The sequence below is a fragment of the Hylobates moloch genome, unplaced genomic scaffold (genome assembly GCF_009828535.3).
Source record: "Hylobates moloch isolate HMO894 unplaced genomic scaffold, HMol_V3 SCAFFOLD_8, whole genome shotgun sequence".
In the NCBI taxonomy this organism is placed as follows: Eukaryota; Metazoa; Chordata; class Mammalia; order Primates; family Hylobatidae; genus Hylobates; species Hylobates moloch.
Genome location: NW_026652283.1, coordinates 19,486,172 through 19,501,733, shown reverse-complemented (window position 1 = coordinate 19,501,733; position 15,562 = coordinate 19,486,172). Strand labels below are relative to the sequence as shown.

Here is a 15,562-nt window from a genome sequence, read left to right as displayed (position 1 = left end):
TTTTGAGGACACAATATGTTTATAGACAGAGCCACAGGCATTTGTATGTAGCATTGCAACTCTTCCCTGAACAGAACAGGTCAGTTCTTCACAGTGTGAGTGGGCTGAAGTAGAGGGCAGAATCTTACCAGCCTCTGCTTATTTCTGTTAAGCTTTTCATATTTAAGGGGTTATAGAAAACCAGTGCAGGCCAAGTGACCCAGTTTCTAGCATGTACCTATGGAACTGAGGAGGATAAAAGGGAAAACAGCATTTCCTAACTTCTTAGATTGTTCAGAGTAGAGACTTTCTGCATCCCCACCTTACTTTCACAATAAAAACAATTGTCTTATCAGGGAAGCCACCTTCCTGAATGGGTGAAAGGGACCATTATTTATTGAGCTGTTAATTCTTTCCAAGAGCTGTGCCCAGAAGATTTTTTTCTCTTATTTGAACAGAGATAAAAAAAGTTATCTAGAAAATCTCTTTCCCCTCACCCTAAATCAAACTTGAGTTGAATGGAGGAAAGTGAGGTGATTAAGTGACTTTGAAACATATTTTCCACCCCTCCACCGCCCACTCCTACTTATCCAGGTAAAGTGAAATCAAATAAATAGGGAGCCTGGTATAGTAATTCTATACAGTTTATACAAATAATTATCTTATAGTATATTTTAAGAGAGTAACTAGAAGTCCATCCTTTCAGACTTCATGTTTCATTTGTTTAGAAAGCAGTAGAAATAGGACTTCAAACTTTATTTTTCACTTTATAAAGGTATGATTTACTCCAATTTATTTTTGAGTATATAAATTTGAGGCTCTTCTATTTCTAGAAGGGATATTTACTAGGCTTTTAGGGCTCAGAACACAAGTGTGGAGAAGATGCAGAGCAGAAAATTTGTAATATTTATCATAACTATCAAAAACATTTTGACTGAAATTTGTTAAAATTTCTTACATAAAAGAAATGTTTTAATTAGACAACCTCGACGGTTCTTACCTGGACTTTGAATGCTACAGCAACTGCAACAAGTCCATCCTTTTTCTGATGTTAAAGTCTCACTTTAAATGGTTAGTTGGCTTTTTGTTTGTTTGTTTTTATGAGTTCAATGATGATTAACCATCTTATTAGGTCATTGTCCTAGGCAAATAGAAAAAACATACCTAGCTAATTCTAGGAGTTCACCCCAGAAGCCTATCTTTTAAAGGTTTTATTAATAATTTCTCAGAATGTACATATTATTTTATGTTAACATTAGAAAATAAATTATTTCTGGGAATGATTTATTTCTTACTCAATTAAGTTGGTTGCATAAGATTTTTTCTTTAGAAATACAAATACAACACATTATCCAAAGTATTTAAAACTATTCCAAATAGAAAATATATCAAGGTGATTTTTAAAAATGTCCCTACATATTACATTAGCATTCAAAAAATAAAATATACCCTCTTTGCTTGTTACATGTGTATGGATCTAATATGACATACATGGACACTAGATATTTCACATAGAATACTAAATTGCCAATTAATTACAAGACTAGTCTTCTAAATGACAAAAATCAAGACTAGTTTGTATGATATATTCCTTACATCAAAGTGTAAAGGAAGAATGATCTCCTTCTATTGACTTGCTTTTTAGAGAACGGAAGACCTTCACTCAGTTGAAACTTTTCTTGAGTAAGGATGAAGTAGAATTAATTAATTCAGTAACTCAAACATATTTGACTCCCCACTATATCTCAGGCACATGGCTGTGTTCTAGAAGTGTACTATAATAATATAAATAATAAACAGACTCTTCTCTCACATGAATATATATATACACACATGCACGAGCCACCATGCCCAGCTAATTTTTTTGTATTTTTAGTAGAGACGGGGTTTCACCATGTTAGCCAGGATGGTCTCGATCTCCTGACCTCGTGATCCGCCCGTCTCGGCCTCCCAAAGTGCTAGGATTACAGGCGTGAGCCACTGTGCCTGGCCTAGATTAGTTCTATACCTGGTTAATTCATAGAAGTACTAGAATAATGAAAGGAACCAGAGTGTGGAGGGAGAGGAGGATTAGAAAATGTGGGGAACACTGAAATGTAGACCTGGGGCAGTGAAAATTAGAACTAGGCTCCCAAACACCCCTCTGTTGAGTCAGAATCTACCAGGGAGCCTTTGTCAAAAGTGCGATCCAGTCCCACACCCAAGAGATTCTGACTAACGAGTTCGGAGACTATGCTTTTTAAATAAGCACTTAGAATAATTTTTACATACTGTCAGCTTTTGAGAACCATCATAGCAGAGATACTAAACATTTATTATCAGTTTTATGGCTTTTCTTTTATTCAGAGTGGGAATACAGTTTGGATGTTCTCATGCTAATGGTTTTCTCCTCACACATCCATTTCATTCAAGACATCAATTTCATTTGGGACAAATATATGCATAGAACGAAGATAAAATAGTACAAATTCACTGAGAAACTTTCTAATCCCTAAACCAAAGCTATCAGTGGCAAAATTCTGGAATGTTTTCAGAAGTCAAAGAGCATTCTCTGTGCCCTTTTTTCTTCCTATGTAAGTAATTAGACTTTCCTTTTTGTGGGACTTGTGGAAAAAATAAGAGTGGTCAGAGAAAAGACATTGCAACACTTTTTTTTCAAGATAAATATTATGCTAACAGCTGTGGATCAATACCACTCCAAATTTGCTTAAAACAATCTGCTGTTTGTTGCTGCAATCATCATCACAGTTCTGATGAAATATTATGGGCTTTGAAGTTTGATAAACTTTGATACCATTGTCTCTGCTACTTGACAGCAGTATAAACTTCAGTAGGTTGTTTCACCATTCTAAGCATTAATGCTTTCATCCATTAAGTGGGAAGGCTATAGTTGTGATGAGGATTTGCTCTGTGTAAACTGCCTCACCCAGTACCTGGCACATTATAGATTCGATACCTAGAGTCATTGTATGGCATTTGCATATTGTCAATTTTTTAAAGCAGTTAATTCTTATTAAAAGAATAAGAGTCAAGTCTCTGAAACATGTCCCCAGCAATTTTTCCTAATAGTTTTTTAGTCTCAGAGTTCTCAGGCGGATACTGGGTGCATATTCCAAGATGGAGACTTCAGCCTCAGAGCAGACCTGCCATTGCCTACCCACCTCACGTTCCTCAGCTGGTCAAGAGGTAATTACAGAAAGCTGCACTCCCTGGAAAGAACCCCCATGTCTCCATACCCACTAATGGTCAAAGCCCTGGCATCATTATGACTAATCTTATGGCAATTACCTCTCTTAATGTCAGTCACTATCATAAGAAGGTAGAGGCCAGGCGCGGTGGCTCATGCCTGTAATTCCAGCACTTTGGGAGGCCCAGGCAGGCGGATCACGAGGTCAGGAGATAGAGACCATCCTGGCTAACACGGTGAAACCCCCTCTCTATTAAAAATACAAAAAATTAGCTGGGCGTGGTGGTGAGTGGTGACAGCATGCTGGCGGCCCTGGCGGCCCTCGCTCCCTCTCGGCACCTCCTCAGTCTTGGCGCCCACTCTGGCCGCGCTTGAGGAGCCCTTCAGCCTGCCGCTGCACTGAGGCAGCCCCTTTCTGAGCTGGCCGAGACCGGAGCCGGCTCCCTCAGCTTGCTGGGAACGTGGAGGGAGGGGGCGGGCGGAACCGGGGCTGTGTGTGCGCTTGCGGGTCAGCGCGAGTTCCCAGTGGGCGTGGGCTCGGCAGGCCCCACACTCGGAGCCGCCTGCCGCGCCGGACAGTGACGGGCGTAGCAGTGACGGGCTTAGAATCTCGGCCTGCAGCTGCGGAGAGTGCGCCAGGTCCCCCAGCAGTGCCCGCCCGCCCGCGCTGCGCCCGAATTCTCGCGAGGCCTCAGCTGCCTCCCCCTGGGGCAGGGCTGGGGACCTGCAGCCCGCCCTGCCCGAGCCTCCCCAGCCCTGCTGGCCCCCACCCCACCGCCCCGCCCCCTCCCCGGCCCCCCCCATGGGCTCCTGCGCCCGCCCTAGCCTACCGGACGAGCGCCGCCCCCTGCTCCAGGAGCGCCCTGTCCCATAGACCGCCCAAGGGCTGAGGAGTGCGGGCGCAGGGCGTGTGGGACTGGCGGGCAGCTCCACCTGCGGCCCCAGGTGCGGGAGCCACTGGGTGAAGCCAGCTGGGCTCTTGAGTCTAGTGGGGACTTGGAGAAACTTTATGTCTAGCTAAGGGATTGTAAATACACCAATCAGCACTCTGTGTCTCGCTCAAGGTTTGTAAATGCACCAATCAGCACCCTGTGTCTAGCTCAGGGTTTGTGAATGCACCAGTGTTCTGTGTCTAGCTAATCTAGTGGGGACTTGGAGAACTTTTGTGTCTAGCTCAGGGATTGTAAACGCACCAATCAGCACCCTGTCAAAATAGACCAATCAGCTCTCTGTAAAACAGACCAATCAGCTCTCTATAAAACGGACCAATCAGCAGGATGTGGGTGGGGCCACATAAGGGAATAAAAGGCTGCCCACGCTAGCACTGGCAATCCGTTTGGGTCCCCTTCCACACTGCGGAAGTTTTGTTGTTTCGCTCTTTGCAATAAATCTTGTTGCTACTCGCTCTTTGAGTCTGCGCTGTCTTTATGAGCTGTATCACTCACTGCAAAGGTCTGCAGCTTCACTCCTGAGCCAGCGAGATCACGAACCCACCGGGAGGAATGAATGCATCTGAACATCAGAAGGAACAAAATCCAGACACACCGCCTTTAAGAACTGTGACACTCACCGTGAGGGTCTGTGGCTTCATTCTTGAAGTCAGTGAGACCAAGAACCCCCCATTTCTGGACACAGTGGCACGTGCCTATAATCCCAGCTACTCGGGAGGCTGAGGGAGAAGAATTGCTTAAACCTGGGAGGCGGAGGTTGCAGTGAGCCCAGCTCGCACGGCTGCACTCCAGCGTGGGTGACAGAGGGAGACTCCGTCTCAAAAAAATAAAATAAAATAAAAATAATAACTTGCTAATCACTCATCACCTGTTGTCTAGTCCCAGTGTGGCTATACAAATTTTTGCTTTTGCCCCCATCTCCTCTCTGGCTGTCTCCCAATCCTGAACCAAAACTCTTTTCTTGAGCTTTCTGGAACGCATAACTAATAATAAATGAAATTCTCCATACTTTCAGCCTCTTGTAAGAATTTTTCTGTTTCTCTTTTTTCTCTAACTATAACTTGGCCTTTCCCTGCCTCTTCTGCAGCCGTGATAAATGTGGGTTGCTTTATCTTCCATATTGCTCCAAACCAGATGGAATGGTTTCCAATTTGCCTTACTTTACTACTATCTGCTCATTTTCCTGCCCTTTACCCTCAGAATTTATAGTTTTGAATCTCATATCAAAAGACTCTACCATTTATTATTCTTGAGATCATGCCCAAACCCTAAATCACTCCCACACACTTCACAATTTTAGTGCTCGGTTCAAAGGAAATCTGTCAAAATACTTCTTCTATTTTAATTATTGGTGATTTCATTGATCATGAAAATAATTGTTTTAATTCTCTAGCTTCTTGGTTTTCTTTTAACCCTCTCTTCAGTGATCTTACCTTCTCCTCACTCCTATGGACTTACTGTAGACATCACCACATCAGTAACAGCAAGCCCTCCTTAATATCAGTTTCAAGGAATGGAGCACCACTGCCTATTTTTCTAGCTCACGCTCAGTAGTACCCTGGATACAACAAAGCTTTCACTGACTAGTATCTATAATCTATAGGTTAACTTTGCCAGAGATTTCACTGTTTCTTATTTCTTTCTGCCTGTTCACTGATGGAGCTGATGGAGCTAAAGAAAATTCAGCAACCATGCTGACTTTAAATTTATTATCATAAAGCCAAAGTGGACCTTTTATTTTGCTTAGAGGTCACAGCTTTTTTTCTAATCCATGTCATTCGTTTTCTGAGTAACTGTTTTGTACCTTCGTCCCTCTCCTCAAAATTCTAACATGTAGTTTCCTCTCTCCACCTTCAGCTGATGACCTATTTCACTGGCAAAAAATAAAGAAGAAACCTTCCAAAAGCTCCCTGGACCCCATCTGTACAGGAAAAACACTAGTACCAGAACTGCCCATGTGTAAGCTAAGGCCAACCTACACTTCTGTATCAGATTGCCTCCTTTCCTTGTGCTGGCAAGGATATCACTTTCCCCTTTCTAAAGAAATATGCCCAGCAGGAGGTTAGCACGCTGTCATTTTCCCATCTTTCAAGATCTCTCTTTGGGTTCCACTCTTTATATTGATATTGCCCAATTTGTGCCATTTTTACAGAAAAAAAAGGCTGATTTATAATTCTTGTTTTCAGTCTCTCTCCTTGCATTCTCTCTTGAGCACACACCTATCAGGTTTTTGCCCCCAACTTCCTAATAGTATTATTCCTCCTAAGTCATAAATTACCTGAATGTGACATGTAGTGATCCTCATCTGACTTGAACTATTCACAGCATTTTTCAGAGCTGAGGATTCCTTCCACTGGCAATACTTTCCAGGACACTATTCTTTGTGGTTTGCCTTGTAACTTTCACTGACCTCTCTCCATTTACATGTCATTTACTATTCTTTTTTTTTTTTTTTTACATTTCTTAGGCTTCTTAATTGAAGCATTTCAGTATTCAACTTTTGCGTGTATGTGTATGACCTTGTCTAGTCTCATGTCTTAAAATGTCATCCTTATGTTGATAATTTCAAAATTTGTATCTGTGGCCAAAGCCTTACTCCTGAACTTTAGATTTATCTCGTCACCTCACCAGTTCCCTGTATATCTGTAGTAGGTATCTCATACTTAACATTTTCTGAACAGGTATCCTCATCTTCCTTTCTCAAACCTCTCCTCCTGGAGTATCCCTACTTTAGTAAAGGCAATTCTATCCTTCCAGTTGTACATACACATGCAAAATATTGAAATAATTCCTATTCTTCTGTTGGTCATGCTCATATCAGGCTCGAATTTCAAATCATACCCAGAATCTGACTACTTTTCAACACCTCCACAAGTTTTACCCTGGTCCGAGTTATTGCAATACGCTCAAACTTCTACCTCAGCTTATCTCCTGACCACTCACAGCCACGCTTCCCCAACCTCATTCCCCTGTGTAAATCTGAAAACAGCAGTCAGGGTCATCATGTCAAAACAAGTCATATCATTTCACTGCTTCGCTCAGATCCCCACCCCTTCCCCACCAGTGGCTACCCACGTCGCCTAGCATAAAATCTAAAGAACAACCTGAAGGCCCTATAAAGTATACCTCCAATACTAAGCATCTTTGATCCTGTTGTTCTCTCTGTCTGAAATGTACTTTCCCAATAACTGCATAGCTCACTCCCTCACCATGTTCTAGTACCCAAAAAAATGACACTTTCTCAGTGAGGACTTCTGTGACCATTTTTTTTTATTACTCCCTCTGACACTCAATATACCTTTTTTGCTACTTAAATTTTCGCATTATTTATCAGACTGTGATTTTTGCTCACATATTTTGTTTATTGTCACCCTTCATTTGCCTCAGCAGCTATAAATTTAAACAACTGACTAAGCTCTAGAAGTGCAAGGATGCGTTTTTCTCTTTTTTGTTCATTGCTGTATCCTCTGTATCTAGAATAGTATCTATTCCCTAGCAGATACTCAATAAATATTTTAAAAGGAATGTATAGATGAAATTTCCATTTTAAACAACATATAGCAACTAAGTGATGTTGAAACCAAGATTTAATCTGGAATAGTATTTAAAATGGTAAGGAAGTTGGCTATAATTGTATATGACACAGTTACCCAGTCATCAATGGTCATGATATTAAAAAGTTGAAAACAGTCAATTCATTTTGCCTAGAGAGTCGGACATGACACTGATGCATACCACGTTAAGAAATTCTCCAAGAAAATCCTATTCAAAATCTTCCAACGGCTTCCTAGCTCACTTAGAATGAATACCCAAGTCCTTTCTACATCCCACAAGAATCTACAGAATCTTTTCCCTGGTTATCCCTCTGACAATATTTTCTACAGATATTTCCTACTCAGCCATTACTATACAGCAACACGGACTTCCTTGATATTCCATAAAGATTTCATTTATATACCTGTCTCAAGTCCTTGTCACTTCTTCTTCCTTCTATAAGGACGATTTTGCCTCCAGATGTCCATTTTTCACTTCAATTATTTTTCTGCTTAACCATTGCTGCCTTGTAGATGCTTTCCCAGACTTATATAAAAATGTGACAATTGTAATTGTTTAATGTCTTGCCCTACTGCCCCCACCATATCTCTTAAAATTACATGATTTTATAAAATAGGTTTGTATATTGTCTTTTCCCCACTAAATATAAGCCACAAAATGGCAGGAACTTCATCTTTTTTGTTCCATCATTTTCTGGTATAGTGGTTGTTATATTATTGAAACAATAGACATTTTGAATCAATGAGTCAGTTATGCCATCTGTATGGATCCTGAACATGTCTGACACACAGAAAGATTAGCATCTCTCCTTGCTTCTTATACTTTAATACTTTAGCCCTGTGGTCTTCAATGTGAGACATGCATTCTCTCAGAGAAATGAGAAGGCTTTCCAAAGGATATGCAAGTACAGATAAAGTTTCAGAAAAAAATTAACAATTTCATAGAAGAACAATTTATGTGCAGTGAAATGCACATAGATAATGTATACAATTAAATGAATTTTGACATATGCATTCAGTCATGAAACAAAGATAACGAAGATAATGGTCAACCCAGAAGTTTTCTTCTGCCCCTTCCTACTACTACCCACCTCAGACCCAATCACTGAACTGCTTTTGTCACTATAGATTAATTTACATTTTAAAGAATTTTATATTAAGATACGTCAAACAATAGGTACTCCTTTCTACTTGACTCAACTTAATTACTTTCAGGTTCAACCATATTGTCGTAGATATAATACTTCATTCCATTCCCTTCAGTGCTGATTAGTATTTTCTTTTTTTGTTGTTTGTTTTTGAGATGGAGTCTCGTTCTGTCACCGAGGCTGGAGTGAAGTGGCATGATCTCCTCTCACTGCAAGCTCCGCCTCCCGGGTTCACACCATTCTCCTACCTCAGCCTCCCGAGTAGCTGAGACTACAGGCGCCTGCCACCACGCCCGGCCAATTTTTTATATTTTTAGTAGAGATGGGGTTTCACTGTGTTAGCCAGGATGGTCTCGATCTCCAGACCTCGTGATCCGCCCGCCTCGGCCTCCCAAAGTGCTGGGATTACAAGCGTGAGCCACAGTGCCCGGCCAGAGCTGTGTTTTTTATATGTCTTCAAACAAGATATTTGTTGAATATATGTTTGCAAATATTTTCAAAAGCAAATGTTTAAAATTTTGAGTAAGTCCAACTTATAAATTTTATCTTTACAGTTTCCCTTTTGTATTCTATGTAAGAGGGTTTTCAGATAGGGTTTGCACTGCCAAAATGAAAGTGAATATGATTTTCCCATGTTGTTCTAGAGGTTTTATATTTTACTTATTACATTTATGCTCCATTTTGAGTTAGTTTTAGTAGAAGACATAACGCAAGAGCCAAGGTTTTTTATTTTGTCTATTGCCATCTAATTTTTTCAGCATCATTTGTTAAACTTGACTTGGAATTTTTGTAAAATATCCATTAAACATAAATGTTTTGATCTTGTCCCAGACTCTCTATTCTGTTCCATTTACTAATATGTTCAATTTTATGTCAATATTATTCTATTTTCATTACTGTGGCTTGATCATAAGTCTTGGAATCAGATCCTGTAAGTATTTCTACTTTTAAGTAATCTACTTTTAAGGTAGATTATCACGTTGTATAAAGAGTTGCCCCTCTTTCTTTGTAATTTGGATATGTTTTACTCCTTGACTTGTTGTACTGTCCAGAACCACCAGTGCCATCTCCAGACTACCATATCTCAAAATAGAAGTGATGAGGCCGGGCGCGGTGGCTCATGCTTGTAATCCCAGCACTTTGGGAAACCGAGGCGGGCGGATCACGAGGTCAGGAGATCGAGACCACGGTGAAACCCCATCTCTACTAAAAATACAAAAAATTAGCTGGGCGTGGTGGCGGGCGCCTGTAGTGCCAGCTACTCGGAGAGGCTGAGGCAGGAGAATGGCGTGAACCTGGGAGGCGGAGCTCCCAGTGAGCCGAGATTGCACCACTGCACACTCCAGCCTGGGCGACAGAGCAAGACTCCGTTGCAAAAAAAAAAAAAAAAAAAAGAAGTGATGACAGCAGACTTCCTTGCCTTATTCCCTAACTTAAGGGAAAAAGTTTTCAGACTTCCATAACGAAGTATGATACTAGCTATAGGGTTTTGTACCTTCAGGTTAAGAAAGTACTTTTTTCTTTCAGTTTTATGGTAAGTTTTTGTTCACTTGCTTTTTAAAATCGTGGCTGAATTAACATTTAAAAATCAATCAATATAATTCACTGTATCAGCAGAATAATGGGAAAACCTTATACTTACATTATCTCAAAATTTGTACAAAGAATATTTGATAAAATTTAACTACTCATGATGAAAACAATTGCAAACTATAAATAGAAAAGAACTTCTAGGAAGTGTATGGGGAAGTAGGAGATAAAGAGAGGTTGGTTAATGGGTAGAAATATATAGTTTGATAGAAGAAATAAGGCCTTGTGTTTGATAGATCTGTAGGGTGACTATAATTTACAATAATCTGTTTTATATTTCAAAATAGAAGAGACTAATTCAAATGTTTCTATCATAAAGAAAAGACAAATATTTAAGGTGATGGATATTCTAACTATACTGATTTTACCTTTACAAATTAAATGAATATATTAAATTATTACCTGTACCCCAAATTAAAAAACAAAAGTTTCTTAATGTGGTAAAGAGTATCTACAAAAACTACTACAGAAACATCACACTTCGTTTTATGTTTATTGAATATGAATATCTTAATGAATAGAAAGAGAATGAAGGGCTCAGTAGACTGGAGGTCCCATGAATTAGAAGGAAGAACATACTAAGATTAACTGAAAATAAGACGAAGGAAAGTAAAAATCTAAATGTATTATTTTGGAGTAGTTTCAAGGGATGACAAACACCAAAAAGTGTCTACAGGATAGGTTGACTGAAGTAAAATAGAGGAGTAAAATTTTTCCATTGAGCAACAAGGCATAGTAATTCTACTCGAGGCTGTCTCTATTGAGTCTTTAGAGCAGTGCTGGGCATAGCGCTTTCGGAGATGATGAAAATGTAATATCAGTGTATTCTTAAATGCAGTAGCAACTAGCTTCATGTAGCTATTGAGCACTTCAAATATGTTTAGTGTGACCAAGAAATTCAATTTTTAGTTTCATTTCATTTATTTAGTTTAGATTTAAGTAGCCACTTGTAGCTAGTGACTACCATGTAGCACAGCATAACTTCCGGCTATCAGTTTCACCATGGCTGAGGTGGTAGAGCATTTTCTTTCCCAAGGATCCCACAAAATTTCACTTAAACCATTTCTAAGTCTTTCACCTTTCACCTACATTTTTTCAACTTCTGAAATACCAAGTCACTACGCTGTTAGGAAATAGAGGGACTAGGCAATGCTCTATTATTTCTTTCTCTGATATTCTTTCCTGTCTTTTGTTTTCTTTCTCCTTCATGTCCTCCTTTCAGGGTCAATCACCAAGCACAATGTCAAAAACATTATGATCATTCAATACAGTGTAGCTATTATAATAGTCTTTTTCAAATTATATACAATACCATCATGAGTATCTTTTATGCAATTATTTTAATACATCTGGGATTACTTCTACAGTAAACTATCTTAAAACCAAAATTATTGATTCAAAGAGTATACAATTTTTTAAAATTTGCTTTTCAAATTGCTTTCCAGAAAGGTTTTATCAATAATAGTTATTATACAAATGGCACCTCTTAATTCCTATCTACTAGTCATATATTTTTCTATCTTGAAAAATTAGTTGCAAAATGGAATCTACTATTGTTTTATTTTGCATTTATTTGATTATAGACCACATTCATGCTAGAACCAGTGATAGAGTTCTCCGGTATATTTCATATGATACAGTTTCAATCACTCATCTCTTTCTACTTCTCTAGGGCACTTGAAAAATTAGTTGCAAAATGGAATCTAGTATTGTTTTACTTTGCATTTATTTGATTATAGACCACATTCATGCTAGAATCAGTGATAGAGTTCTCTAATATATTTCATATGATACAGAGTTTTCATCACTCCTCTCTTTCTACTTCTCTAGGGCACAAACTCAGAATACTTTTTGTTATACTCAAATGGCAAGAACATATGTCTCCCTTGAATAGCACCAGCATGACGTTGGTTTCCTCTAATAGAAATCCGAATTAATGCTCAGTTTTAAGATACTCGCTCAATATGCAGCAAACAAAATAGTTCTTTTCTGGAAATTTCAACTTTCCTAGAGAATTAGGAAATCATTTGCTTCCACATGAAATAACCAAGACCAGGCACTATTACCCAGGTTTTCTTTGGACAACAGCATCCTCCTGTCCTGAACTCCTGATAATCAAGTGTCTTGTGAAATTCCAGTTGTGACCATACTTTCTCAGATCACCCTGCCCATTTTCCTCGGGCCTCTATCCATGTATTCTGTGTGCTATGAACTTTGTTAAGCCTTCTGATGTCCTCTTGGATACCTTGGATATCTATAGCTTCTTAATTTTTTTTATAACACAACATTCTGTCTAGTTTTATCACTGATCCCAGGGGCTAGACCTACAGAGATCTGGTAGGTTTTGGAGTAAAGGAGAAGGCTTACATGGAAAAGAGCTGACATTATGCCTACAAATCAGAAACAAATATAAAGATTCAAGTAGAAATTACCTGTATAGTATTGATAATTGTGAAATTCTCCAGCCAGTAGGTGGAAGCAGACTCCTCTCTATAGAGATGGATTGTCTAAGTAGTTTGCACATCTGAGTATGCTAAGTCATTTAGCACTTGCAGCAAATAAAACTTTCACTTTTCAGCAATCAGGAATCAGCTGTTTCTTGGGGAAATATTTATGCAACCACTAATCCCTACTCAAAGGAGATTAGGTGCCTAAACAAATTTAACTCATGCCTGGGCTATTGCAATATTTTCCCAGGCAACTCAGGTTGGGGGACATAAACCTAATAAATAAACTTTAAATCATCATCTTAGTAGGTGTTTAATGCTAACAAATTGTGTTACAAAGGTTCCTTGTTAAAATGAATGCTATTGTTGTCTCATCCTTCCCAAATACTGGTCCTATTTGTCTTAGAGTTAGGAAGAGAGGACTGGAATAGGAAGGATAAATTCATACAAGCAGAAAAGGTAGTGAGCAGGATGACATACTTAATTGAGTAAAAAGGATGATGTAACCTGTGAGCTCCATGAGGGCAAGAATATGTCTATGAGGTTTGCTTCAAAGGCTAACAAAATTCTGGATACCTTGGGCATACCTATTAAATATTTGGTGAATAAAATGTTGAATGACAAACTAGAAGTATGCATGGCCTCTGTTCCCAGGATTTGATATATCAGAATATTCCCTTAAAAATTATGCCACGTGTGGCGGCTCACATTTATAATCACGGCACTTTAGGAGGCTGGGGCTGGCAGATCACTTGAGGTCAGGAGTTTGAGATCAGCCTGGCCAACATGGTGAAAACCCGTCTCTACTAAAAATACAAAAATTAGCCAGGTGTGGTGGTGCATGGCTGTAGTCCCAGCTACTAGAAAGGGAGGCTGAGGCAGGATAATCTCTTGAACTCAGAAGGCAGAGGTTTCAGTGAGCCGAGATGCACCAGTGCACCCCAGCCTGGGTGACAGAGTGAGACTCTGTCTAAAAAAAAAATTTTAGAAATGAAAATTATGCAATATATAAAAGAAAGGTGAAGAGCAGTGAAGATTGGTGGTATGGTAGGCTGAATAATGACCCTTAAAAATACCCATGTCCCAATCCCTGGAACCTGTGGATATTAATTTATATGGCAAAAGGAACTTTGCAGATGTGATTAAGCTAAGAATCTTAACATGGGGAGATTATCCTGGATTATCTGGTTGGGCAAACCTCTATTTTATCATTCAACATTTTGTTAACATACATAGGTTATAGCTCCAATCTGTGCTATACAGAGGCCAAACAAACTTCTATTTTATCATTCAATAGTTTTTTTTTAACATCCACAGGTTATAGCTCCAATCTATGCAATGCACTTTGAAAATGGAGAAGGGGAACATGTCAAGGAATACAGGAAGCCACTAGAAGCTGGAAAAAAAGCCAGGAGACAGATTCTCCTCCCAGATCATCCAGAAGGAACCAACCCTGCTAAAACCTTGACTTTAGCTCAGTACAAAGAACTTCAGACTTATAGCCTCTATAAGGGTAAGACAATAAATTTGTGTTATTTTAAGCCACCAAGTTTGTGATACTCCTACAGCAGCAGCAATAGGAAAATAATACAGATGGTAACTGCCTTCTTTGTCCCTAATCATCTCTCTTCCTCCACTAGCTCCCACACTCCTATCTCTTTCAGAGACTGTCAATAGTGAAATATTGAATCAAGGCCCACTGAATATTTTATACACACTTTTATGAGATTAGAGTGTGTGATTACTGTTGCTATAATACAGGATTCAAGTCTAATAAGGTGGGTTCCAGGGACCTACACAACCAAGAGCTGGTATTTCCACCATTAAAAAGTATTCTAAACTCTTTCCTTTTGTTATGATTATTATTATTCTAAGTTACTATGCTTTCTTTTGGCCTTGGTGTCCTTAAGAATGTACCTCACACAACTCTAACTACATGAGCATAATTGACCAATGGTCTCATGCACATTTAATCCCATTTTGTTATTTCCTTCTTAGAGACCTAATATATTTGCTATCTTAAACAAAATCCAGTTTTATTTTTAATAGCACTTTATTCTGGAACTTTCCCTAGTCATCTAGACCATTGACCATAGTTCTGTTTAGCCCATTTTCTTCCAAGAAGTTGAATATGTTTTGTTCACTGTCACTTCAGATTGAGATTCTTCTCTACACTAGGGTATTATAATAATATTGTTCACTCAACCATAGATATTCTATTTTCCTACAGACTCTGGTTGCTTTTCTGCCCATTCTTGGTCACCCTGGAGACAAAGTTTGATGAATCTCCTTAGATGAGGAAGAAATTGTGTTGTGGTTCAGATCACAGACTGAATACAGATGGTCTGGGCTTAAATCCCAGGTCTTTCACTTACGAACTGTGTGACTTGGTCAAGTCACTAAACCATGTCTCAGTTTTTCTATCTGTTTAATAGTAATAATAAAATATGAAATAAGAGGCTGGGTGCAGTGGCTCACACCTGTATTCCCAGCAGTTTGGGAGGCCAAGATGGGCAGATCACGAGGTCATGAGATCGAGACCATCCTGGCTAACACGGTGAAACCCCGTCTTTACTAAAAATACAAAAAATTAGCCAGGCGTGGTGGCATGTGCCTGTAGTCCCAGCTACTCAGGAGGCTGAGGCAGGAGAATTGCTTAAACCCAAGAGGTGGAGGTTGCAGTGAGCTGAGATTGTGCCACTGCACT

General features: G+C 39.3%; 1 protein-coding gene across 1 annotated transcript in view; it reads right to left on the bottom strand.

The window, feature by feature from the left end:
• The window catches only part of SLCO1B3 (solute carrier organic anion transporter family member 1B3), a 98,266-nt gene extending 94,847 nt beyond the window's left edge, over positions 1-3,419 (bottom strand). The window contains exons 1-2 of the mRNA XM_032159782.2: positions 3,268-3,419; positions 980-1,120 (exon numbers count right to left, since the gene is read on the bottom strand). The gene's annotated coding sequence lies outside the window, so the exon portion shown is untranslated. The remainder of the gene's footprint in view (positions 1-979; positions 1,121-3,267) is intronic.
• Positions 3,420-15,562: the final 12,143 nt, after the last annotated feature.